Source organism: Tursiops truncatus, chromosome 3 (assembly GCF_011762595.2).
Source record: "Tursiops truncatus isolate mTurTru1 chromosome 3, mTurTru1.mat.Y, whole genome shotgun sequence".
Lineage (NCBI taxonomy): Eukaryota > Metazoa > Chordata > Mammalia > Artiodactyla > Delphinidae > Tursiops > Tursiops truncatus.
This window is the reverse complement of record NC_047036.1, coordinates 74,404,735-74,429,833: the sequence shown is the minus strand read 5'-3', so window position 1 is coordinate 74,429,833 and position 25,099 is coordinate 74,404,735. Positions and strand designations below refer to the sequence as shown.

The window sequence follows — 25,099 nt, the reverse complement described above, 5'->3', positions numbered from 1 at the left end:
AGTCCTCATGAAATGATGTAAAGTAAACAAAATGTAGGAGAGAGAAGTAAAAACAGAGGCATTTCTGAAGGCCCAGGGCTGCTGCCATATTTAACATGTTATAAATGTTCTGGAAATACAGTAAACAATGAAATCAGGTAGGTTTAGAGATGATATTTAGCTCCTCAGTGTTCTGATAGACCAAACGGATGAAAATAAGCTACTTTGTAGTGTGCCTGACGAGTGGCAGATGAGATTGACTGGGGGCAAGTATGAGGGGGGAAAAAGAACCACAAGTACCTTCCCATGTATAGCTGAGCCTCTGGACTTTTGGAAAGGTCCCTTTATGGAAAATGAAATCTCTGAGATGGATCATTTCCTGAATACTTCAACTCAACATTGGCATAAAAAATGAGAAACAAAATAGAAAATAATACTTTGGCTTTAAAAACATGTTGCTTCTACACTGATAAAATTGCATCAACTCTACTTAAGCATTTATTTTTGCACTTGACAAATGCTTTATTTATTGCTTATTGTCCCCCAAACTTTCTACATATCAATAAAAATATATTTTATTAAATATTAATTATATATATACTATTAAATATTATTGATTATATATTATACTTTATGTATAAATATAGTAATACTTAACAAAAATTAAGTACTGCTATAATCACCATTTTACAGATGAGGAAAAAGCAGCATGGAGAGGTTGAATAAAACATGAGATGAAAGATCCAGAAGAATCATGACTAATTGAGATGGTGGAGGAGTTTCCAAATATTTACAGATTGAAATATACAGTACTCTGTGTTAAAAGGCAAAACTTAGAAAAAATATGATGAAAGAATGACTAAAGAATGTGATGAAAATTAATGCTAGTGGTTTTCAAACTATCCTTAGTAGGGTGCTAAGATTTCTTAGAGGCACCTAGGTGGCTGGGAAAGCCCAGAGTGAGGGTCACTGTTGCTTGTCTATTTTACATATTGAGCTCCGCTCAGAAAGAAGGAACTCTGTTGTTAAAAGGTTAGAATACCATCGGTACAGATTAGATTTCCCTGTGTGTATTCGACCATGCTCATTAACATTTTTCCAAAATGCTGCTGTTTGTGGGCATCCACTTTGTGACATAAGACTGGACAACTAGGCATGTTTAAGCATATGATGATGTATATTTACCAAATCTCATTTTTTTTGGTAACTAACAAGCTACAACTGTACCCCAAGATATCTAGATATTCCAGATAGTCCAAGATAATAATGTACGCTAAGTATAGAAATAGGTGTAAGTGGAGCTTCTATTTCTTAGATAAATGCATAGTCACGTTAGCTGACTGCTAAAGGGCGCTACTGTTACCGATAAAGCTGTCATTTATCATGTAATATTAATGTAAATAATAGTGGTGGTTCACTATTCAGAAAACAAAGATAAAGCTGGGTGATAGGCAGTAGCCAGCGGGCAATCTTTCTCTCTATGTGAACATGCTCAAGACTTAAAGATGAGCTCAGACAGTCTATTTGTGGATCTGTTCAGCTCCACATGTTTAAAAAATAAAGCAAAAACCAAGGATAAATGATAGAAACCTAGTGGAAAAAAAGGAATGCCGCTTCCCCCCCATGCTACCCATTTTCAAATGTTTTCTCAGCTTCAGAATTTAAAAAAAAATCATAATATGATAAGAAATCGTAGTTCACAGTTGCTCCATTTGGTAATTAAGTCATTTAAAAATAAACACTTGAAATGAAGCTGAAGTAGGGGTTTTTCTCTCATAGGCAATAAGGCAGACTCACCAATACAGACAAGCATTTAATTGAAAATACTTTTAATTACTGTGGATTATCTACTTCTTTCTTTACAGACATACCTCCAGGAAAGGCAGTTGAACTAAATTTTCATTTTATTTTATTTTATTTTATTTTTATTTTTGCTGTACGCGGGCCTCTCACTGTTGTGGCCTCTCCCGTTGCGGAGCACAGGCTCCGGACGCGCAGGCTCAGCGGCCATGGCTCACGGGCCCAGCCGCTCCGCGGCATGTGGGATCTTCCCGGACCGGGGCACAAACCCGTGTCCCCTGCATCGGCAAGCGGACTCTCAACCACTGCGCCACCAGGCAAGCCCTTCGTTTTATTTTTTGCTGAGGCAATCTATTCCTGACCTGCTCCCCAGTTAAGGAAAGATCCTCTGGATGTGCTAAAATGTTTTCCTAAATGTACTTTTACAATATAAACAAAATAGCGTTCCCCCCCAAAACCAAATGCCTGTATTTACTTGAGAAAAAGCTGTGAAGAAATTGATCATTTCTCTGAATATTCAGTTGTTAAAATCCTATCTCACATAAATAGAATTGGATGAATTTATAATTTTCTATAATTTGTAGATTTCAGGTCATGTTTCATCTTAATCTTTGTTTCTCCTTAGAAAAAATAATGTCTCTCTTTGACTCAGAAAGGATGCTGCTAATTTGTATATGAGATGTATTTTGTTAAGATGTTTTTATATTTGAAAACTATATCATCTTGGTATTATGCTGAGAAATGCATGTCAAGATTTATTGACTTTTGTCTCTTGTTATATGTATTAATCATTCTTAAGATGGTAGAAACATGCTGTCTTGCTACCTATACACTGGGGAACAGTACTGCCCACAATCCTCAAAAAGTTTAACCTAAATCCAGATCTAGATCTCAGAAAAATATAGCATGAGATTCTGTGTCTCATGCCTGCTGTGGTTACAGGAAAAAAACAAAACAAAACTTGATCAATTAATTCTGCACTAATTCCCTCAAGACTCTATTCCCTTGGGGGGGATAATATGAATACAGTTTTACTTATTTGAAATAGGTTGTACTAATATTCCTGAAAATTGTCCCATTTCTTGGATCCATTTAAAAATTTCCTGTTGGCATAGCAACAGATGAAAAGATCTACCACAGTTTTTACCACTTGCTTCATTCTTAAGAAAACAAAGTATGTATTTATTTTACATTTAATTACATCCTTTCTGTCCTCTTCTATCAGCCTATGCATGTGAGACTAACTTCCTTTCTCATTCCGCTAAGACATTCAACCCTATAGTATATGTTTATAATTCAAAACTATCATGCTAAAACAGTTCTTTAAAAAAAATAGTTTCACTGAGGTAGTTACTAGGTCATGTTCCTATTGTGAAATATTTATATGTAAATCACCAGACACTTTTAGTATCTGACCTGGAAAAAATATCTCATCAATTTTATTTACAATACTGGATTTGAAAGCTTTTATCAAAATATTCCCCAAGTATTCTTTTTCCCTTCTCTGGTAAATGATGTTTATAAATTTGGGGAGCATAAGTTAATGTTTGGGGAAGGTACCCAGACTAAAACACCTAAATAGCTTACTATATTTTTCTACTTTAATAAATCAGTATTTGAAAATATATGAACTCAGAAAGCATACCTTTCAGATCCCACCAGCACTGTCAGGGAAATACTAATCCCTGCCCATGAAGCCCATAGGATCTTTTTTAAATGGGGATCCTCAACCTTGACTGCATATTGGAAACATCTGTAGAACCTTAAAAATTGACCAGATCTCCTCCCACCCCTCACCCCAGCCCTGTTTTAATTATACCAGAGTGGGTTTCAAACATGAATATATTTTAATGCCTCCCCAGATTACACTCATGGGCAGCCAGGGTTGAGAACTGGTAGTTTAGGACAAGAGAATCTGCATAAACTCTTACAGATCCCTCCTCACTCTGCAAGCCACCACACATAGGATGGAGGGAGACTAAGGAAAGTTGGAAGATAAGGTCATTGAAGATAAGAAGGTCAAGAAACTAAGAGGTCAGAATGTTGAGCCTTTTATACTTCATATCAATATCATTTTAAAGACAGGATGCCTAGAATTAAATAGAATCTAGACTTGGTCTTCAGTTTACAGTAAGGGAGTTAATACTTCCCTTGTTCTGATTAGTATTTCTCTTCTTAAAGTCTATGACTGTATTCATCTCTCTGCACCTACATCATAATATGTTGGCTCATTCACAATTGTGGGCAAGTCTCTAAAAATTAATAAAGTAAAATAAAATAAAACCAAATAATATTAATGTTGCTGAACCAGTTTCGTTTGTCCGATGCTCAGCAAGCCAAATGCTGAGCCGCTGCAGAGGTTTGCAGCAAGGAGAGGGTTTATTCACAAGCGAGGAGACAGGGGAACAAATTTCAAATCCGCACCCGCCACCAAGGCAAGGGGCTGGGGTATTTGTGGGATGAAGAATAATGCAGCAGGACCAGCTGAAGAGTGTGAAGCATGAGGAGTGTGGAGAAAGGTGATTGGAAATAAGAAAAAGGTGAGGTAATCGTCATTCTGCAGAGGCCTAAGTGAGCTACAGGCTTCTTCATGGGACTGGTGTTCAGAAAATGGCCAGGATAGCACAATCTGAGGGTGTAGTGTTCAGCCCTCTGACATAAAAAGGTCGCTGAGTGGACACTTGCCCATGCCCAGCTGGAGGGTTGGTGGTCCTATCCAGTCTTAACTGGATTGAGCTGGAAGTTCCAAGCTCCAAGTTCCTGGAAAACAACTCAGGGAAACATCTTCTTGTTTAGGCGACATGCCTTGATTAATGAAGGCAGGTTACAGGTGTAATGAATTTAACTGATGAAACCATGTTAATAAAACACGGTTTTATTAACAGCAGTTAAACCTGGTTTTTCCCAGCTTGAATTTGTACAGTTAAATTTAAAAAAATGATATACAATCTTACTTTTTCTTTTCCTGAGGGATAACATCATCATTCTTACTCTGTCATTCAAGCTCTATCATTCAGACTACTCACTTCCTCTGCCTGTCTTTTGTGATATGTACGGTCTCCAAAATAGGAAGATGATTCTCCAGAAACCCAAAGGTTTGGATTGTTTTTCTGGACGTCATATCCAAATATGTATGTATAACTTGCTTAATTCTTACCATTCATGTTATCTAGGAAAATAGGAGTTGTTATTCTGGGTCAGACTAATTTCAGGTACCAGGAAATGGCATCATGGACTGTCCTTCAGAACAGATATTGCAACACATTTGTTAAACTTGCCAAATTTCACTAGTATATAGCGTGAACACATTTTAGGCCTGAGCTAAGGTTTTCAGCTTCTCGAACCTTCTCAAAACTTGAGTATTTGTTGACTAAAAAATTTTAAACTGCATACAATTGCTACCTTGTTGACTCAAGTTAAAAAAGAAAGGGGACTAGATTTATCTTCTTCCTACTTGCACTACGGATTTTGGTACACCACCAGTACTCCTATGCCCTTCTCACCCCGTTGTTTTGTAATGCACCTTATGAATTTGCCATTCGTGAGGAAATAGCAAATTTTAAACCTGACACCCATTGAGCACACCTTATTAAGCACTGCAGAATTTAGTTCTTATAACTGCCAAAATAATGGCGTCATAACTACTACCAAAATTAAAACTGTTGAGTGAGGTTTAAGTTTTTTTGTTGTTCTTTTTGTCCTTAGAGTATACCCCAGAAAGGATGTATAGAGTACTTTATCCAAAAGACAATTAAAATGAGTCTTTCCTTTAGATAATTATGTTGCCAATTTGCTGCATGGTTAGGTTCACTTATTTCATTTTTTTCAGCTTTAGAGTTTTTTTTTTTCTCTTTGAATTATTTTTTCAATCAGTAGAATATTTACATGGTTTTAAAGTCAAAATTATATTTAAAGACATACTCAGAAATTCTCACTTATATCTCTAGTCCCTCCACTCTTTTTGTCCCCCTTAATACATAAATGTTTCTTTAAAAAAAAAGTATGTGTATATATGTATATACTTTTTTCTTACACACACACACACGTATATGTGTATGTATATTTTTCCTTTCTTTGTATACAAAAGATAGTATACTGTATTGCACCTTGTCATGCCTTACTTTTTCATAAAATAATATATAATATATATTAATAATAATAATAATATATCCTGAAGACCACTCAGTAGCAGTATACACAGATCCTTCTCACTTTTTTATGACCGCATATTGTGGATGTACCATAGTTTATTCAGTCTCCTGCTGATGAACATTTGGGTTGTTTGCAGTCTTATGTTATTACACAATACTACAATAATCAATAATGGTGTACAAATGTGGCTTTATACATGTTGGGAAATATCTTCAGTGTAGATTCCTAGAGGTGAGACTGCCTAAGTCAAAAGGAAAATACCTCTGACATTTTTGACTGGTAATTTTATTCTTGCATTCCTGTGATATACTCTATTTAGTAATGAATGAAATATAATTATATTTTTCTGCATTACCAAATTGTTTCCTAACATTTTATCTAGGAGTATTGAGAAAGGTTTGTTAAAGACTGAATTGTGTTTCCCCTCAAATTCATGGTTGAAGCCCTAACTCTCGATGTGACTGTAGTTGGAGATAGGGATTTAAAGAGCTAATTAAGATTAAATGAGGTCTTAAGGGTCCTAATCCGATCTGATTCAGTGTCCTAATAAGAAGAGGAAGAGTCACCTGGGCTGTCTCTGTGCGCAGAGAGCAAAGGTCATGTGAGGACATAGTGAAAAATTGACCATCTGCAAGCAAAGGAGAGAGGGCTCAGGAGAAACCAAACTTGTCAACTCCTTGATCTTGGACTTCCAGCCTTAAGGGCTGTGAGAAAATAAATTTTTGTTGTTTAAGTCACCTGATCTGTGGTGTTTTGTTGTGGCAGCCTTAGCAAAGTAATATAGTGTTTATAAATGAAGTTTGATTTTAGTTGCTTTTTTCTTGTGTAGTTTCTATCAGATTAGGTATAAATATTATACTCTTTTCATTTAAAAAAAGTACAGATTATGTTTTTCTTGTTTCTATGCTCTGGAACAGTTTATGTGGGATTGGGATTATCTTATCTTTGAAGTCTGATGGATTTCCCCTGAGAAACCATCTGGGGCAGGTGTGTTTTTATAGAATAGCTTTTTAAAACCTTTGTTGCTTCTTTCAAATTGACCTCTCTCACTCGCTCTCTTTTTTAACATTAGTTTCCTTTGTTTTAAAATTTACTTGCATAAAGTTGTGCAAAATGATCTCTTACAATTTAAAAATATCCCCGTTTAAATGGTTATTTCTCCTTGTCATTTCTTAAGTTTATGTACTTTCTCATTTTTTTCCTGTTTAGATTAGCTACTGGTTGATGTATCTTATTAAAATTTTCAAATAACCAATTTTATTTATTGTCTTATTTTTCTAATTCTGACTCATTAATTTTTACTTTTCTTCTTTTTTTCAATTAATTTTTCTTTTTCCACCTTTGAGCGAGAAGTTCGTTTTATTTTTTTGTATTTCACTTCTATCAACATAAATATTGAAAGCAAAGAATTTTCCTATGAGCATTGCTCTAATTTTATCCCACAGATTGGATATTTGTGTAGTTTATATTAACATTATTTTAGAGATTCTGTGATATATGTTTACATTTTCTCTTTCCCCTCCAAGAGTTAATAGAGTTTTCTAAGTGGAAGGGTGTTTTGCTTCTGTTTTTATGATTTTGTTATTAATTTGGATTTTATTTCATTGTGACCAGAAAATTCTATTTATTTTATTTCTACTTAATATAATTTAAGCTTTCTTTAATGAAATAAAGCTTTCTTTGTGGTCTAAAGATATCCATGTTCCATACACACCAAAAAAGAGGGTATTGGACGAGGGAGGCATATGGAGGCTTACTAGGTTTCTCAGTTTTAATTGTTCCCTCTTTTGTTGCTCTAGTGGAGTGTGAAGGGCTTCTATTTTTTAAGGAATACTCTTCTTACTTTTTACCTTAATTATTTTTTATTTCTGGTGTGTCTCCTGATTCTTTAGGCTGTTTTGCTTCAAAGGGACCTTCATCTGCATCTATTTCCTTCTTTCATTTACCTCTAGGGGACACTCTAATTGCTACATAAATCCCTTCCCAGAGAGTTGCCTTCCCCCAAACTGCCACATCTAGTGTGCATACTTTTCAAGGGCCTTTCTTTTGACTTTCTAGGAACATTTGCTTGGGTCATCCAGGTCTCAGACCTCTCAGTATTTCCCACTCAGGATAGGACTATCTCTTTCTGTAGTGGAATCTTGTTGATGTTATCTCTATTTTGCCACCATTGGGACCCCTAGCACTCTTTTCTTCTCTTCTTCATAGTCCCCACCTGACTGTCAAGAATGAAGAGTTTGAGATTTTACCCTACTTGTAAGCTAATCTGACAGTTTTCTGGATGCTGGTAGAAGACACAAGACTCCTGGATCAGAGCTGAAGAACTGTTTATTACTCACAGCAATAGCAATAATTAGAGTATCAGTATTATTTTTGCTAGTTCTCTAAACCTCAGTTTCCATAGAGCAATGAAAAGAGGGCCATAGGATATCTGCACATAAATTTGGACGTGTTATAGGAGGGGAACTCGAAGCTTTGCACATCCCTATACTGGGCAGTAAGCATGCCATCCTGTGTTCCAGATGGTGATACTGTATTTATCTTTCAAGGCAAGCCTGACTTTTTTTTTTTTTCCAGAAAGAAACACTATCTCTATCTTCTATGGCTGTTTACTATAAAAACAACCTTGCAAAGATAGTCTGAAACAAAGTGCAATCAATGAGTTGCTCACAGAACACGTAGAATCTCGAGACCTAACGTAGAATTGTCTCCCAACATTTTCTACCTTGGAGGGTTCTCAGAGACTGCCTGTGCTAGGGTCAGGTTTTCCCACTTACATGTAAATTGAAGTTTTAGTCTTTTCTATTTGTTCTGCTGTTGGCATGGGATACAGATGATACTATGTGCTCTTTTCATCCCAAATGGTTTTTGGAAGATGCTGGTGATTCAAACTTAGGTGGCAGCCATTATCCTACAGAACTCTGGTAACCCTCTAATTACTTTATTTAATTTCACAATAAAAATAATCTACTTAATAACAATAATTATATAAATGTTATATATTGTTTTCAAATTTTTGAATCCATCTACAGCCAACATGTGGAAAGCAAAAATAAATATAGAATAGAATGTAAATATTATAGACTTCAACAATATGAATAAATGTTTAGCCAATAGAAGTTGGTGGAAAACAGGTGGCAGAAATGGATATGTAGATGTACTAATTTCCTCATCTCATACAGTGCATAGTGAATGGATATTGTCTAAGAATAGGGAAAAAGACTAAGCAGAGGATTGAGATTAACATTTCATGATAAAATGTTGCTACTAGAAAAATTTATAAAACATGACGGACAAAAACAAGAAGTGGGAGGAGGAGAGGGGTGAGAGGTAGGTATATAATTGGTTTAAATTCTTTATTTTTCATAGTGGGAAGTTAGTAGATACTATCTGAAAGTGATAAAGACCTAGAATTACAAATATTAACGTATGGTACTAATCACCATAAAATAAGTAAAACAGAAATCATTAAAATAAGTTGCCTCTGGTAATGGAATAGGAGATGGTTTGGGAATGGAACATTTAACTTTTTATTTTATACTCTTCTGTACTACTCTGAATTTTTGTTTTAACAAATATATGCAGGGTTTATAATTTAAAACAGTTTTATAAACTAAGAAATTAAGGGCTGAGGATTTACCTCTAACAAATGTAACAACCAATGAAAAAAGTCATTAGAAGGTAAGAGCCTTCTCTTTGGAGACCTCTAGATTATGATTTGCCATAATATAGAATCCACAGATTGTTTGCTCAGGACACATAGTCAAAGGCCTAAATGAGACATTATATTTATGGCCTTGGGCTAGAGAATGAGAGACTGGATCAAAACCAAAACACACTGTATAAGCAAAGGATGCCATTTCCTAGACTGTTGTAAATGCAGCTGTGATTCAAAAGAAACTCGGAGACTCTCACCTACTTTGAGAACATGTAAGGCTAGAGGCACCCAATACTGAAATTGTGCAGCTTAGAAGTGGAGAGGGAAGATAAAATACTATACACAGTGGATCATACTTATTAATTCCTGGAGTCTTATCTTCAGCCCCACATGCATTATCAAATGAGGCCTTGTCTCTCTAGTAGAGCTTTTTTAGAAAAGTGTAATAAGCAGAAAAGAATATGTCCTACTTATGTTTCAATTTCAGTCTCTTCTCACTAGAATTCTTGTGCTACCTAAATACTCTTAGGCTTACCTTTTTCACTAGCAAAATGCAAATGATAATCTTCATTTTATAGGGTTGTTTTTAAAAGTTAAATGAGATAGTGGACCCATGCAGCCGCTTTCTTAGCCTCATTAAGCTGACTTTGGTCTTCATTACGTAAGATTTAAAGTAGGAGATTCTATATTGTTAAAATCAGAATACTGTGAGTACATTCATTCTTCTAACTAATATTTATTGAAGGATTACTATGCACTTCACTGTGCACTACATTAAGAGCTGGGATACAATTATGAGAAAAACAGAAAAGATGCCTGTCCTCTAGTATCATACAACAAATTGCAAACCAACATAGTGCCATGAAGGAACTCAGTTTTACGACAGCAGATAGCAAAGAAACAAGGTTTAAACTAAGCAATCAGGAAAAACTTTCCAGAGAAAGGGATAGTTGACCTAAATACGAGGAGTTAATAAGAATTGTATAGAAAAAGAAAAGAGAGTTTTCTGGGCAGAAGGAGCAGTATGAGGGACAGTCACAGACATAGGAGCAAACTGTGACAGCGTCAAGGAAGCCAAAAAGACCATCTGACTGGCTTGGAGAGTGCGGGGAGAACAGTGCGGCTGGGGAGAAGGGTGTACTCTTTTTGGTTCCCAAAAATACCTAGTACTTTGCCCTGTAAACGTGTGATACAAATGTGATGAAAATAATAATCTCTGAATTGTTAAGCACTTTTTCTGTGTCAGGCACTTTACAAGTATCAAATCATGTAAATTCATCAACCCTCAAGATGCTCTTGTGAAGTAGCTACATCCCTGTTTACCTAATGAGGGAGCAGCCAGTTATGTTGTGGAGCTTAGATTGGAAGTCAAACAGTTGTTAGTTTCCACACCCTTAGTCACTATACTGTAATTAATGCCTTTCAGGTATGAAGGAGTGAATGAATGAATGAAATCACTTTGATCCGAGATCCTGCAGACTGAAATGTGAGTATGTTTTCTTTGGATTTTTGTGCATTAGCTTGATGACTTCTTGCATTTGGTGAGCACTTTATTAACAGCTAAAATAAAGACCACTACTGAGGACTTATGTGCCAGGCACTATGCAAAAACTATGCATGCATTATTTCAATTATTTGTTTATATGCCCATAAACCAAGTTAGTCTGTGAACTTATTGAGATGGGGGCCTTGGCGTATTCATCTTGGTACCAGCAGTACTTGGCCTACTGTTTGTCTTCAGTAAACCTACTTTCTTTCTGTCTTTTCACTCCATATTTAAGTGCAATTTTAATTGCTTAAGTGCAGGGAGAAGGAGTAGTTGACCTTTTAAGAACTTCCAGGAGCTGTAATTCTGAATGTCCAATCAAACTGCTATTGACTCAAACTACTTTTAGTAGTAGCAGCAGGCCCAGTTAATTGAAAGATTGTCCTTAAATTCAAAAAAACCTGATGCAGAAAGATGCTTATAATTTTAAGCCAAATGTACTTTCTCTAAAATGTGCCTTCACATGCCTAATGAAGTTGTTTACTTTGATACTCCATCCGCATTGAAAAGAATTGGAAATATATATTTTTAAAAAGGAGATTCTGTTGCAAGACTTTTATGATTATTAATCTGGGTTCTAATCCACCTGAAATGATTCCATCCTCAGGCATGCCTCGGGCCAAAACAATGTGAGGAGAGCTAGGGCTGATCACAACCCCCAGTCTTCCATATCCTTCTATTTATAAAACTAACATCATAAAGAGATGTTGTAAAATATTGAGGTTAAAATTAGCTCCAACAAAATAAATTCTAAACATATAACGGAGTATTAAAAAAAGAGATGGCTACAAGTCAAATCACCTACAGTTAAATATATACATATTATATATTACTTATAAAGCTATTAATCCAATTTAACAACATCCAGGGCATTTATGTTAAGAAATTGCCAAATAGCACTAAGTAGAATTTACAGAGATGAATAAAAAGCTTAATTATGAAGTAGACTTGGGATATTCCAGTTGGTAAATGAGGCTGTGAAATTGCCTTTTGTTAAAAGAAGAGTATTAATGACTATGTTAGTACTTGACTAGTATTTTATGACACTTAATCTGCTATTACGGGAAATGCTTCATACATTATCCTATATGATAGTTTAGAAATAGTTTTAATGCCTATTTTATACCTTGCTAGAGAATTACAATCTGTTGATACTGAATATCTGTTAGAACAACTTAAAAATGCAATATGTATGATTAATGATAATCAAGAGAAATTATTGAAGCTTGCACAATTTCCTTTTAATAAGTGCATTCTGCACAAGTTTTGGTGAGTATGTAATATCTGATCAGATGGAAAACTTTATAACCTAGTAGTCACCAACACACACATATGCCAAAATACTCACGATTTGATAATAACATGACGGAGAGGGCAAGAGAAACTTGATGTCTACCAATATTTGCTTTCAGAGAAGCTGAATTTTGAAAGTAAAAGAGGTACACACAATATTACTTGCAAAGAGAAGCTTTGTAAAATAAATTTGCATAAAATTAGATGAGAAGGTTATGTTGTATTATTCCTTCTGTGGTTCTCCACAGGGTAGCTGTGTCTCTCTTTGGTTCCTCTCTGTGGGTTTATTCCACGATTTAGCTCTTAGTTCTTTGGTCTCTTGTTGTTTCAGCTGCTGTGAATTTAGGGATTACATCTACACTCACATCTTCAACTTTCATCTTTATGTGAATAACACTTACATCCTACATCTTCAATCTTGGCCTTCAGAACTTCAGTATCTTACCTCTTGATTCTGGTGGAACATTTCAACGTGACTCCTGACTAACACTTCAGCTTATTTAGTGTCTAAAAATGTATGTGCCATTCTCCCTGGCTTCTCTTCTTGGCATCTCTATTTGTCAATAACCCCCCAGCTATCATTCCAGCACAGTCCCGGAGTGCCTATTTCTGTCAGAATGGCCACCTTTCTCCCACACCCAGGTCTGAGAATCTCAGGGTATCTGCTTTGCCCATGCAACGAATGTTAGTGTCATAAGTACCCGATACTGTGGTAGTTGCTGGAGATAAACAGATGGATAAAACCTACTCTCTGCTCTCAAGGAACTCACAGAAGACCTAAACCTTTGTTTTTTCCCTATGTCATTAACCGTATTAGACTCTAGTGTGACACTATGTAAGCATGTGCAAAGGCCTTGGGCCTGGAATTGCTGGAAGAATTCCATAAGAAGGCATCCTAGGAGAGTCTAGATTTATACAAGTCTGGAAGGCTAAGGTTCCCATAGAGGATAAATGGATGGAAGACTTTGCAGGCAGAGAGATTTACATAACAAGAATTATTTTTTTCTGTAATTCTTCATATATTTTCTCTCCTCCCTATACAGTGCTAAAAGCTATATGCTCATGACTGGCCTCAGCAATTAAAGTTCTGGTTTTAGGCTTAGTCTTCCTCATTCCAACCTATACAAGACAGATACATTAATTTTCCCCAAATCTGTTTACATTCTATAATGTCTTATCATAATAAAATTCAGAAATCTTAAACTGAAAATCAATGTCTATATAGTCTGACACTAAATTCCATTATAATTTTTTTCCTACTGTTAGGATGCGGTGAACAACAAATAAATAAAACAAGAACTCCAGGAAAATTTATATGTTCTCCAAAAGGGACCTACTTATTTTTTTCCAATGATTCTTTGGGGATAGTGTAGCATATCGTTCTGGAGTAAACAGACCTGAGTTCAAATCCTGACTGTGGGGCCCTGGGCTAGTTTGTAACCTCTCACTGCATTAGGGTCCTAATTTGGAAAAGGAGATGATACCGTTCATAAATATATTGTGTGTGACTCTGGACCAGAAATTGTTTCGGCACTAGGGATATTGTGGTTGAACACGTCCCAGCCTTCTTGGAGCTTTCATTAAAGAAATAAATAAGTTAATAAATGATGTATATTTTGACAATCAAAGTGTCATGAAGAAAATGAATCAGAGTAATATGAGAGAGAGAGAGAGAGAGAGAGAGAGAGAGAGAGAGAGAGAGAGAGGATGGCAGTGGTGGGAAGGCTGTTTTAGCTGGAGTGGTCATGAATGGGCTCATAGTGGCACTAATCTCATAGAGTTTTTGTGAAGACTATAGGAGTCAGCAGTGCCAGGCACACAGTAAACCCTCAGGAAATCTTAGCAATTATATTATCTTTGTTTTTAACTCCTCTGAATCTCGACTCATACTATTCTTCCCACCTGGAATGTGCATCTTCCTCTCTGCTCATATCTTGTAACTTGTTCAGGGCACGTTTGAAGCTCTGCCTCCTTCTCAGCCTTGCCTCCTTCATAGTCTTGCATTATGAATGTCCAAATCCCAGGAATCAACAATACTCTGAGTTAAAAGTACTCGCAGATATTTGGCATTCAATCACGTGCATCTCTGTAACCTCTCTTCACGTATTATTTTGAATTTTTATATTGTGATTTAACTCCCCATATATGAATATTTGTTCTTCCCAAGTAGTATATAAGCTCTCCAAGGACAGGGCCAGACCTATGTTTGGGACTTAAAAAATAAGGGAAAGATTATGTATGTTAAAGAGATTTAATAGATATTTGCTGATACATTAACAAAATACTTTATGACCTTGACTATAAGCTCCACTGTAGAAGGAATTATGCTGCATATGGAGTTATGTGGCCTGGGGACCTAGAGATTGGTATGGGCAGTTTAGATCAATATTTAGATTGGCCTTCAAAGTTCAAGGATATAAATTCACAAAAAGTCTAGATTGATGGCTTGTTCTCCCTGTGAAAATGTTTCGTGTTTTGCAGCACTTCAATAAAATAATATTGTATAAGCTTATTAAAATGTTGCATTATAACACAAAGATGATGCCACATATCATGTGTTGAGGAAGAGTAATATTTACGATCCTAATTTAAAATACAGTTTATTTAAAGAACATACAATTTGAAGAGAATGGGAGTTTAGGACTGTACATTATTGCTTTGCTGTGTGCAATAGAAGCTGGGAGAAAAATGGCAGCCACGGCGCTTTACGTCTACAGGTATCATTTAGATGAAGCTATGGTGTCTGGTTCATTTCCCAAATTGTATAATTGCAGCCATGAAGAAATACTGAAGCTTCCTAGTGTCAAGGAGTCAATAACATCATCTTTGTATACAAAGCACAGGCCATAAATGCTAAAATTTCTTTGTGTTTTTCTGTGTAATTCTCTTTTTCATGAAATGAAATCTAACCCACCAGAGCAAACAAACACTGCACCAGCTTTTCATATACACAGCCAGGGAAGGGCAAACAATTATTCAGCATCTGAGGCTCAGTTATATTTTTTTAAGCTTTTGTTTTGTTTGTTAAGAAAGGCTAAGGGAAGATGAAAGAAAAAATCTGGACAAATACTTGAAAAAAAAAATAAGAGCAATAAAACTTTATGGTAGAAAAAGAAACTAAGGAAAAACGAAAGCGTTGAAAATAAAAACCATTGAAAAACCCATCATCCAGAAATAAGCATTAATCTGTTATTGTATATTTGCTCACATTAATTTCTATACATGTATGTATATTGTTTTATAAAAGTTGCATTTCATTTAAAGTGTTTGTGACCTGCTTTGTGAACATTTTCCATGTCACCAGATACTCTGGAATACACTCATTTTTATGGCTACTTGGATCCCTTATACAGATGTACCCGAATACATTTAGCGAAAACCCTGTTTTTGTTTATATTTATTATTCTTTCAATTTTATTCTACACAATACAATATAGCTTGAAGTTTAACATATTCTTAACTTTTCTTCTGATTCTTGCCTTTTTATTTCAATTGTGTGTGTTCATGAATACACACACATACACAAACACACATTAGGCATAGCTCCCAAGTAAGTACTAGCATTCAGCTATAAAGTTATCAATCCATGACCCTTTATATGAAAACTTTGGGCTAGATGTGCTATCATAATTTATAATTTTTAGCATTTAGAGAGTGCATATGCCATGTATAATGCTCATGGCCGGGGGTGCTGGGGCAGCATCAGGAAATCACACTTATAAATATTTCTGAAGTAAAATGTATGAGTATTCACACTAAGTGGATAAGTAACTTCATGGAATTTGAATCAGATTTTGCCACCAGATGAGTTTTTGAATCACCTTATGAAAATGTTTCTCAGGTCTGGTTGGATTTTAGATTGTGGATAAAGGATTGTGAACCTGTAATTACTGATAAAATGCATTTCCAATGCAGATTGATATTTAGAGTCAAATGATGAAATTATACTACATTTCACACGTTACACTGTTCTAATTCAATAAAATAGTATTAAAAATTCCTAGAGAGGAAAAGCTACTTAATACCTCTTTTCTTTTTCTCTAAATTTGCTCTTAGGAATCCTTCTTGGTCTAAATCTAACTGAAGTCACAAGAGCTTCGGAGTTTCTTAAGAAGCACACTTTTTTCTTTTTTGGTGGCAATTAGCCCTAATCTAGTATAATCGAATTCTATATAGTATTATTTATATACTGTAGTATATAAAAGTTTATTATATATAAACTTTTCAGAGTAGGAATTATGGTATTTAAGAATACCAAGCAAAACATACAAAGATGAATAGCAGGTAGGAGAACAGAACACCCGATTGAATGTTATACTAGCTGCCTGACGTGTCCTGAACAGGACTTAGAGGAAAAGCCCCACCTACCAACACAGAGGATAGAGCCGTCGTCATTAACAGGATGCTCACACCAGTGGTTGTAAAAATTGTGTCTACTGGGGGACCCTACAGGATATGCAGACAGGGATCCTCTAACTGCTGCGGTAATGATCCCAAATAAATGCCTATAACCACAACGTGGGACACCCAAGGTGCAGCTTTTCTGAGCATGTGCAGCAGCAGCAATAACGTGAGAGGAGAAATAGGCTCTGAGTTGCTGCTTCATTGAGCATGTCCCCGGTCTAGCCTGCAGCAGTAGAATTAAGTTTTTCAATCCCAACAGAGACAAATGGAAATCCTAATGCTCCTAGGGATAAAGTGAAGGAAGATCAAATGGGCAAACGAGGCATGTTTTTTTCTTTTAAATATATGGATTAGGAGGATGCAGTTACTACTTTGTACTTAGAAGTGTATGGTAGAAATTCCATGGATTTGGAAGTTGCTTCATTGTTTCGAAATAACCAGTTTGGGGGAGACTTCCCTGGAGGTCCAGTGGTTAAGACTCCATGCTTCCAATGCAGGGGGTGCCCGTTCCATCCCTGGTCAGGGAACTAAGATCGCACATGCTGTGCGGGCCAAAAAAAAAAAAAAATAATAACCAATTTGGAACATCAGTATTTCTGTTTAAAAGCTTAAAATGTCTCATGAAAAAATAAAGAATATTGCAGTCCAAATATCTTAATCTCCTCAAGGGGAGAATTGCTTGTCCCCAAACCAAGAATTATGAATTATGGTTAATAAACATAAAAATCGTAATCCAAATGTAAATGAATAGATTGCATTTCTCAAAGGAAAAAATAATGATACAAATGCTGTATTATTAAAATATGTTAAAATATTATGCTATATTATTATATATTATAATTATTATTATATAATCCTGTTATCTTTAGACAGGACTTTCCATAATAACTGTGATTAGTGCTTAAAGCAGAAGGGTCTGCAGCCTGATGACAGGTCAGAGATCCACAGAACCTCAGGGGACATGCTCCATGAGGTGTCTGAGCAATAGATGTGAAATTTAAAAAAAAAATGGAAATTCATTTTTCTTTGCCTTTGTTCACTGTCATGTACATTAAAGTCTGTAAGCTTTCCAGGGTGCACATGTAACCTTCCTAGGTAAAATTTTATGGCAAATCAATAGATGTTTGGTATCTTTTGTCATAGGAAGTATATGATCATTTTTGCAGAGGAAAAAATGAACATGTGAAAATAAGTTCAATCAATAAAACATGGGATTAGTAACATATGATTAGTATGTAAGTTATAGCATGAGTAATGCTGATCCTAACTAATTATCTTTGAAATTGTCATGGCAACTCTAGTTCATGATTGTCTCCAGGGACTGGGAGTTGGAGGAGAATCTCAGGTGGAGAGGACTGGGCATTGTAGGAGTGTGGGGAAGAGCGGAGAGAAGTCGGGCCAGGCAGAAGGATGATAGGAAAGGGTAATGTTGGTTAACTAAGACTGGTTTCATTCGATGTGAGCTGCACACAGCTAACAAGACATCAATGCTCTTACGCCTCCTACTGTAGCTGTCTCTATGTTGTGCATGACGATTAATATATCTTTGGGTCTCCAAAGTGACTGATTTGATTCCATCATTTTTAGAGGCAAAGTCTTTGTCAAAAGGCACACCAGTAACTTCAAATAAGGTATTAAATTAACTATGTATTATTTACTGCAAGTGTATTTCTCTGATATAAATCTAATTTATGCGGCAGGATGAGAAAAACGTTCATTGCCATTATATATTGTTTAGGGATGAGGATGACAATCTGTCACAATACCTCTGTGAGTCCAGATTCTAGCTAATTAATTCTTTTTGTGATGATACATTTTATTTTATGCTTTACTTGTATTTTATCTCATATAATATAAATGTAATAGTAAATGAATATAATAAATATATATGAACAAATTATTTTACAATTTAATTTCATATTATGATTCAAATTTCAGTCACAGTTTTTCTAACATGCTAGCTCTCCTAATATTTATTTATTTATTTATTTTTTAAATCACATGACCCAACTTTATTTTTTTTATTATTTTTTATTTATTTTATTTTATTTTTTTACATCTTTATTGGAGTATAATTGCTTTACAATGGTGTGTTAGTTTCTGCTTTATAACAAAGTGAATCAGTTATACATATACATATGTTCCCATATCTCTTCCCTCTTGCATCTCCCTCCCTCCCACCCTCCCTATCCCACCCCTCTAGGTGGTCACAAAGCACCGAGCTAATCTCCCTGTGCCATGTGGCTGCTTCCCACTAGCTATCTATTTTACGTTTGGTAGTGTATATATGTCCATGCCACTCTCTCACTTTGTCACAGCTTACCCTTCCCCCTCCCCATATCCTCAAGTCCATTCTCTAGTAGGTCTGTGTCTTTATTCCTGTTTTACCCCTAGGTTCTTCCTGACATTTTTTTTTTCTTAAATTCCATATATATGTGTTAGCATACGGTATTTGTCTTTCTCTTTCTGACTTACTTCACTCTGTATGACAGACTCTAGGGGCATCCACCTCATTACAAATAGCTCAATTTCGTTTCTTTTTATGGCTGAGTAATATTCCATTGTATATATGTGCCACATCTTCTTTATCCATTCGTGCAGTGATGGACACTTAGGTTGTTTCCATCTCCTGGCTATTTGTAAATAGAGCTGCAATGAACATTTTGGTACATGACTCTTTGAATTATGGTTTTCTCAGGGTATATGCCCAGTAGTGGGATTGCTGGGTCATATGGTAGTTCTATTTGTAGTTTTTTAAGGAACCTCCATACTGTTCTCCATAGTGGCTGAACCAATTCACATTCCCACCAGCAGTGCAAGAGTGTTCCCTTTTCTCCACACCCTCTCCAGCATTTATTGTTTCTAGATTTTTTTTTTTATGATGGCCATTCTGACTGGTGTGAGATGATATCTCATTGTAGTTTTGATTTGCATTTCTCTAATGATTAATGATGTTGAGCATTCTTTCATGTGTTTGTTGGCAGTCTGTATATCTTCTTTGGAGAAATGTCTATTTAGGTCTTCTGCCCATTGTTGGATTGGGTTGTTAGTTCTTTTTGTTATTGAGCTGCATGAGCTGCTTGTAAATTTTGGAGATTAATCCTTTGTCAGTTTCTTCATTTGCAAATATTTTCTCCCATTCTGAGGGTTGTCTTTTGGTCTTGTTTATGGTTTCCTTTGCTGTGCAAAAGCTTTGAAGTTTCATTAGGTTCCATTTGTTTATTTTTGTTTTTATTTCCATTTCTCTAGGAGGTGGGTCAAAAAGGATCTTGCTGTGATTTATGTCATAGAGTGTTCTGCCTATGTTTTCCTCTAAGAGTTTGATAGTTTCTGGCCTTACATTAAGATCTTTAATCCATTTTGAGCTTATTGTTGTGTATGCTGTTAGGGAGTGATCTAATCTTGTACTTTTACATGTACCTGTTCAGTTTTCCCAGCACCACTTATTGAAGAGGCTGTCCTTTCTCCACTGTGCATTCCTGCCTCCTTTATCAAAGATTAAGTGACCATGTGTGCATGGGTTTATCTCTGTGCTTTCTATCCTGTTCCATTGATCTATCTTTCTGTTTTTGTGCCACTACCATACTGTCTTGATTACTGTAGCTTTGTAGTATAGTCTGAAGTCAGGGAGCCTGATTGCTCCAGCCCTGTTTTTCGTTCTCAAGATTGCTTTTGCTATTCAGGGTCTTTTGTGTTTCCATACAAATTGTGAAATTTTTTGTTCTAGTTCTGTGAAAAATGCCAGTGGTAGTTTGATAGGGATTGCATTGAATCTGTAGATTGCTTTGTGTAGTAGAGTCATTTTCACAATGTTGATTCTTCCAATCCAAAAACATGGTATATCTCTCCATCTATTTGTATCATCTTTAATTTCTTTCATCAGTGTCTTATAATTTTCTGCGTTTGTCTCCTTAGGTAGGTTTATTCCTACATATTTTATTCTTTTCGTTGCAATGGTAAATGGGAGTGTTTTCCTGATTTCACTTTCAGATGTTTCATCATTAGTGTATAGGAATGCCAGAGATTTCTGTGCATTAATTCTGTATCCTGCTATTTTACCAAATTCATTGATTAGCTCTAGGAGTTTTCTGGTAGCATATTCAGGATTCTCTATGTATAGTATCATGTCATCTGCAAACAGTGACAGCTTTACTTCTTCTTTTCTGATTTGGATTCCTTTTATTTCCTTTTCTTCTCTGATTGCTGTGGCTAAAACTTCCAAAAATATGTTGAATAATAGTGGTGAGAGTGTGCAACCTTGTCTTGTTCCTGATCTTAGTGGAAATGCTTTCAGTTTTTCACCATTGAGGACGATGTTGGCTGTGGGTTTGTCATATATGGCCTTTATTATGTTGAGGAACGTTCCCTCTATGCCTACTTTCTGCAGGGTTTTTATCATAAATGCGTGTTGAATTTTGTTGAAAGCTTTCTCTGCATCTATTGAGATGATCATATGGTTTTTCTCCTTCAATTTGTTAATATGGTGTATCACGTTGATTGATTTGGTATATTGAAGAATCCTTGCATTCCTGGAATAAACCCCACTTGATCATGGTGTATGATCCTTTGAATGTGCTGTTGGATTCTGTTTGATATTATTTTGTTGAGGATTTTTGCATCTATGTTCATCAGTGATATTGGCCTGTAGTTTTCTTTCTTTGTGAATCCTTGTCTGGTTTTGGTGTCAAGGTGATGGTGGCCTCGTAGAATGAGTTTGGGAGTGTTCCTCCCTCTGCTATATTTTGGAAGAGTTTGAGAAGGATAGGTGTTAGCTCTTCTCTAAATGTTTGATAGAATTCGCCTGTGAAGCCATCTGGTCCTGGGCTTTTGTTTGTTGGAAGATTTTTAATCACAGTTCCAATTTCAGTGCTTGTGATTGATCTGTTCATATTTTCTATTTCTTCCTGATTCAGTCTTGACAGGTTGTGCTTTTCTCAGAATTTGTCCATTTCTTCCAGGTTGTCCATTTTATTGGCATAGAGTTGCTTGTAGTACTCTCTCATGATCTTTTGTATTTCTGCAGTGTCAGTTGTTACTCCTCCTTTTTCATTTCTAATTCTATTCATTTGAGTCTTCTCCCTTTTTTTTCTTGATGAGTCTGGCTAATGGTTTATCAATTATGTTTATCTTCTCAAAGAACCACCTTTTAGTTTTATTGATCTTTGCTATCGTTTCCTTCATTTCTTTTTCATTTATTTCTGATCTGATTTTTATGATTTCTTTCCTTCTGCTAACTTTGGGGTTTTTTTGTTCTTTCTCTAATTGCTTAGGTGCAAGGATAGGTTGTTTATTCGAGATGTTTCCTGTTTCTTAAGGTAGGATTGTATTGCTATAAACTTGTGTCTTAGAACTGCTTTTGCTGCATCCCATAGGTTTGGGGTCATCATGTCTCCATTGTCATTTTTTCTAGGTATTTTTTTATTTCGTCTTTGATTTCTTCAGTGATCACTTCGTTATTAAGTAGTGTATTGTTTAGCCTCCATGTGTTTGTATTTTTTACAGATATTTTCCTGTAATTGATATCTAGTCTCATAGCATTGTGGTCAGAAAAGATACTTGATACAATTTCAGTTTTCTTAAATTTGCCAAGGCTTGATTTGTGACCCAAGATATGATCTATCCTGGAGAATGTTCCATGAGTACTTGAGAAAAATGTGTATTCTGTTGCTTTTGGATGGAATGTCCAATAAATATCAATTAAGTCCATCTTTTTTAATGTATCATTTAAAGCTTGTGTTTCCTTATTTATTTTCATTTTGGATGATCTGTCCAATGGTGAAAGTGGGGTGATATATTCCCCTACTATGAATGTGTTACTGTCGATTTCCCCTTTTATGGATGTTAGTGTTTACCTTATGTATTGAGGTGCGCCTATGTTGGGTGCATAAATATTTACAATTGTTATATCTTTTTCTTGGATCGATCCCATGATCATCATGTAGTGTCCTTCTTTGTCTCTTCTAATAGTCTTTATTTTAAAGTCTATTTTGTCTGATATGCGAATTGCTACTCCAGCTTTCTTTTTATTTCCATTTGCATGGAATATCTTTTTCCATTCCCTTATTTTCAGTCTGTATGTGTCTCTGGGTCTGAAGTGGGTCTCTTGTAGACAGCATATATATATAGGTCTTGTTTCTGTATCCATTCAGCCAGTCTGTGTCTTTTGGTGGGAGCATTTAGTCCATTTACGTTTAAGGTAATTATCAATATGTATGTTCCTATTCCTGTTTTCTTAATTGTTTTGGGGTTGTTATTGTAGGTCTTTTCCTTCTCTTGTGTTTCTTGCCTAGAGAAGTTCCTTTAGCATTTGTTTTAAAGCTGGTTTGGTGGTGCTGAACTCTCTCAGCTTTTGCTTGTCTGTAAAGGTTTTAATTTCTCCATCAAGTCTGAATGAGATCCTTGCTGGGTAGAGTAATCTTGGTTGTAGGTTTTTCTCCTTCATCACTGTAAATATGTCCTGCCAGTCCCTTCTGGCTTGCAGAGTTTCTGCTGAAATATCAGCTGTTAACCTTATGGGTATTCCCTTGTGTGTTATTTGTTGTTTTTCCCTTGCTGCTTTTAATATGTTTTCTTTGTATTTAATTTTTGACAGTTTGATTAATATGTGTCTTGGCGTATTTCTCCTTGGATTTATCCTGTATGGGACTCTCTGTGCTTCCTGGACTTGATTAACTATTTCCTTTCCCATATTAGGGAAGTTTTCAACTATAATCTCTTCAAATATTTTCTCAGTCCCTTTCTTTTTCTCTTCTTCTTCTGGAACCCCTATAATTCGAATGTTGGTGCGTTTAATGTTGTCCCAGAGGTCTCTGAGACTGTGCTCAGTTCTTTTCATTCGTTTTTCTTTATTCTGCTCTGCAGTAGTTATTTCCACTATTTCATCTTCCAGGTCACTTATCCGTTCTTCTGCCTTAGTTATTCTGCTATTGATCCCATCTAGAGTATTTTTAATTTCATTTATTGTGTTGTTCATTGTTGCTTGTTTCATCTTTAGTTCTTCTAGGTCCTTGTTAAATGTTTCTTGCATTTGTCTATTCTATTTCCAAGATTTTGGCTCATCTTTACTATCATTATTCTGAATTCTTTTTCAGGTAGACTGCCTATTTCCTCTTCATTTGTTAGGTCTGGTGGGTTTTTATCTTGCTCCTTCATCTGCTGTGTGTTTTTCTGTCTTCTCATTTTGCTTATCTTACTGTGTTTGCGGTTTCCTTTTTGCAGGCTGCAGGTTCGTAGTTCCCGTTGTTTTTCATGTCTGTCCCCATTGGCTAAAGTTGGTTCAGTGGGTTGTGTAGGCTTCCTGGTGTAGGGCACTAGTGCCTGTGTTCTGCTGGATAAGGCTGGATTTGTCTTTCTGGTGGGCAGGTCCACATCTGGTGGTGTGGTTTGGGGTGTCTGTGGACTTACTATTTTAGGCAGCCTCTCTGCTAATGGGTGGGGTTGTGTTCCTTTGTTGCTAGTTGTTTAGAATAGGGTGTCCAGCACTGTAGCTTGCTGATCTTGAGTGAAGCTGGGTGCTGTTGTTGAGATGGAGATCTCTGGGAGATTTTCACCGTTTGATATTATGTGGAGCTGGGAGGTCTCTTGTTGACCAGTGTCCTGAAGTTGGCTCTCCCACCTCAGATGTGCAGCACTGACTCCTGGCTGCAGCACCAAGAGCCTTTCATCCACATGCCTGTGAATAAAAGGGAGAAAAAGTGAAAGAAAGAAGGAAAGAAAGAAAGAAAGAAAGATAGAAAGAAGGAAGAAAGGAAGGAAGGCGGGAAGGAAGGAAGGAAGGGGGAGGGAGGGAGGGAAGGAAGGAAAGAAAAAAAGAAAGAAAGAAAGAGGGAGAAAGGGAGGGAGGGAAGGAAAGAAGGAAAGAAAGAAAGAGAGAAAGAAAGAAAGAGAAGATAAAATAAAATTATTAAAATAAAAAATAATTATTAAGAAAAATAAATTTTTTTAAAGATAAAAACAAAAAACAGAAAAAAATGGACGGATAGAACCCTAGGACAAATGGTGGAAGCAATGCTATACAGACAAAATCTTACACAGAAGCACACGGACTCCCTCCCGGCTAGCTGTGGTGCACTAACCCCCTGCAGGCTGTGTTCACGCTGCCAACCCCAGTCCTCTCCCTATGCTCTGACCAAAGCCCGAGCCTCAGCTCCCAGCCCTGCCCACCCCAGCGGGTGAGCAGACAAGCCTCTCGGGCTGGTGAGTGCAGGTTGGCACCGATCCTCTGTGCGGGAATCTCTCCGCTTTGTCCTCTGCACCCCTGTTGCTGT

At 36.1% G+C, this 25,099-nt stretch overlaps 1 long non-coding RNA gene across 1 annotated transcript in view; it reads left to right on the top strand.

The window, feature by feature from the left end:
* Positions 1-25,099, top strand: part of LOC109549090 (uncharacterized) — a 677,834-nt gene that overhangs the window by 141,810 nt on the left and 510,925 nt on the right. Inside the window, exon 5 of the long non-coding RNA XR_012330755.1 lies at positions 11,016-11,075. This is a non-coding gene — a long non-coding RNA (uncharacterized lncRNA). The remainder of the gene's footprint in view (positions 1-11,015; positions 11,076-25,099) is intronic.